A 3,528-nucleotide genomic window follows, 5' to 3' on the forward strand; every position below is an offset into this window, starting at 1 on the left:
GCTCCCCAGGTCCCCCAGACCCCCCAGGACTCCGGCACTGGCTTCCAGTAAATAAAAAACGTTCCTACTCCCCGGCAGCAGCATGATCCTGGTGATCACACTACTGCCATAGCCCCTCCTGTGCACAAACTTACTGCGCTCCCAACTCCCTTGGAGGAGTTTCAGAAACACTGAGCTAAAGCATGAATAGAGTTCATTATTGTGGTTCATCCATGCTTGTATGCTTGATTTCCTCTTGGGGGTACTTTAAGGACAAGGTGTTTGTGAGCCCCTGCTCTGAGATTTAATGGAACTGAAACAATGCATTACCATGGCTATTGCTCAGGTGAACTGAGTCGCACTGGTGTGAAGATGGGCCAAATTGGATTACAGGATAGACGTCACCATACCCAGTGACCCCCCAAATAATAACACAGACCAACACACATTTTGCTTCCTTAAATGTTACACCAATTCCTGGGTATAATTGGGGTGCCGATTCCAAAAATGGCTCCCGTTTTGCCCTATCACATCTAGTTTTGGAGACACGGCATAGCCTCTTTAGTGAATGGTTCAAGCAGCTTCCTCATGAGGAAGCCTACACCATAGCTTCCTCATGAGGAAGCTACTTGAACCATTCACTAATGAGGCTATACTATATCACCAAAACTAGATGTGATAGGGCAAAACGGATACCGTTTTTGGAATCGGCACCCCAAATTCATATCAAACTACCATAAAGTTTGGGAAAAACTTTTCTGACCTTCAATTTTGTAACCTGTGTAATTGGACAGTATATGTAGCAATTAAGCCAAGTGTGTTCCAGCAGCTAGTGTAATAGAGCTGATTGGATAAAAATGTGATATGATACATAACTGTGGTGTTATGTCATTTGAAGTTCCATCCCTTTTCTCTTCTAAAGGGAATAATCCTTATGTTTCATATCCTATTCATATGAATGATGTTCTGTACTTTTGATCCTATTTCCTACATTTTGAGAAGCAATGTTCACATTCCAATCCAAAGACTACAGTGCATTATTAGTAGCTTAACCAAACTATCTGGCAATAGCACGTGCTAAACTTAAACTTTAGACATGCCTCTGCAGGGAACAGATATTAATTACTAAGAATTATTTATTCAGAATGTGCAACCGAAAATGAACATTACCCTATACAAGAAAAATACCAAGGCGTACTTAAATTAAATGCAAGCTCTCAAGAGCCGCGGGAAGCAAAACCTACTTTGCCTCCTTGCAGGGTTGGCACTGCTGGATCACAGTATGACCCTTGAATGATTAGTGAATGTGAATTGCTAATTGGAGGCTAATGGATGCTCAAAGCATCTGTAGCCCTGACATTCTAGGAAATGGGGATCACTGTGATGCTTTCGGAGAAATAAGATACTGGTCCTAGATTCTCTGTTGTAGGTTTAAGTTACCAGAGTTACCAGAACCAATGGCAAGAAATTGGTGACCCAGCACAGAATATATGTCCAGATGTTAACAGCAGGAACAAACACATTTGAGAACATCATTGTTGTTGGCAACCTTTCTGTCCCTGGTCTGTCTCCCTGGCTATGGGCCTTCCTTCTTTGCCTCTTTGCCTCAGACTGTTGGCCAAGTGTCTCTTCAAACTGGGAAAGGCCATGCTGCACAGCCTGCCTCCAAGCAGGCCGCTCAGAGGCCAGGGTTTCCCACCTGTTGAGGTCCACTCCTAAGGCCTTCAGATCCCTCTTACAGATGTCCTTGTATCGCAGCTGTGGTCTATCTGTAGGGCGCTTTCCTTGCACGAGTTCTCCATAGAGGAGATCCTTTGGGATCCGGCCATCATCCATTCTCACGACATGACCGAGCCAACGCAGGCTCTCTGTTTCAGCAGTGCATTCATGCTAGGGCTTCCAGCTCATTCCAGGACTGTGTTGTGTGGAACTCTGTGTTGTGTTGTATGAGAACATCATAGGGCTAAATAACACAAACAGCACAATTCTAAGTTGCGCCTCCACTGGCCCAGTGGTTCCTGAGCCAGCCAAAGGTGTCACAGACATGCAGTAAAGCATGTTCATGACACCATGCAAGGAGACAGTGCCAGTGAGAAGGCCTGCTCTACTTCACCTGCACTCTATCCCAACCCCTGGCCACTGGTAGACGTACGTACACTGCTGAATGGCACAGGGCTGGGAGAAGGTGGCAGGAGGGTGGTCCAGAGACAGGAAGTGGGCATTTATTGATAGGGGAGGGCAGAACGATGGTAGATAAGGCCCAGGAAGGGGTGGCATCAGCATCCTAATCCCTTTCTTTGGTAAGTCTGCATTATACTGGGCTGCTTGGATTTCCACCAGCTGTATAGCTGGCATAAATCTGAATAGACCCATAGGTCTGTCATGGGCCTTACTTGGGGTAAGAGGAGAAATATCCCCTCACCCTGCCTCCTAACACTGTGCTGTATACAGCAGAGGCCACGGGGCCTGGCTGCACCAGCAGAGGTTAGGATTGGGCTGCCCGACAGCAATCATTGACAGCAAATGTACACATTTACCTGGGAGCAAATCCCACTGAATTCAATGACTTACTTCTGAGCAGCTATCCATAGGTTAGCTCTGTAATTGCATTACCCTGTGAAGATCCAGCATCAGGGATCAGCAAGTAGGAGTAAAAGATGCTAGGTGGCTATGCTATTGGTTGGCAACCTTCAGTCTCGAAAGACTATGGTATAAGCCTACAGCACCTGGTATTCCCAAGCAGTCTCCCATCCAAGTACTAACCAGGCCTGACCCTGCTTAGCTTCCAAGATCAGACAAGATCAGGCATGTGCAGGGTAACAGTTGCTATGGGCCTTTTTTAAAGGAGTCAAGAGAAGGCCAAGTAAAACAGAATAGATGATTCTGTTTAATCCAACCTCACTAGTAACATTTTTCATTACTACCCTTCTGTGACAATCCTGATCTAGCAGCACAATCTTACGAATGTCTCTTCAGAAATAATGTCCACTTAATTCAATGGAACTTGCTCCCAGGAAAGTGTATACTGAATTACAGCCTGACTCATTCAGTTTGGAGTGTACATCGAGGATTCTTGCTTACCCAGAGACAATGGAGGGTTTGTGCTAGTGCCGGAACTGACAAGAGCAGAGTTTGTTGCACAAAAGCAACCCACCACAATCAGTCCAATGTGTTCTAAAAGGAAAGTAGTAATTGTTATGTGTTGATTAATGCCTGAGCAGAAGAAGAAAAGCAAAGATAATTTTTTTTTGTTAGAGAATCAAAAGCAGACATTGTTTCATAACCATTTATTCATCTGTTGTTGGCAAAGAAAGTGCTTCCTTATTTTGCTACATTATTGACTGATGCTGGAAGCAAGAAGCCAGATGAGAAGCAGGCCTAGTGATTTGATCTGATCCATCAGCTCCTTTGTTCCCTGAAAAACAAAAACACCTTGTTTCTTCTCTGAAAGGTTTGTCATGTGTCTTTTGTAAATGCAAGCAAACAAGAATACTCTTCCTCTCACATCTAAGGTGGTACACGCGGTTGGCATCTATTGTAGATACATTT

The 3,528-nt window shown here is 44.7% G+C and overlaps 1 pseudogene; it reads right to left on the minus strand.

Annotated features, from left to right (window-relative positions):
- Positions 1-2,693: 2,693 nt before the first annotated feature.
- On the minus strand, positions 2,694-2,813 carry LOC136658097 (5S ribosomal RNA; annotated as a pseudogene).
- Positions 2,814-3,528: the final 715 nt, after the last annotated feature.

Source organism: Tiliqua scincoides, chromosome 7 (genome assembly GCF_035046505.1).
Source record: "Tiliqua scincoides isolate rTilSci1 chromosome 7, rTilSci1.hap2, whole genome shotgun sequence".
Lineage (NCBI taxonomy): Eukaryota > Metazoa > Chordata > Lepidosauria > Squamata > Scincidae > Tiliqua > Tiliqua scincoides.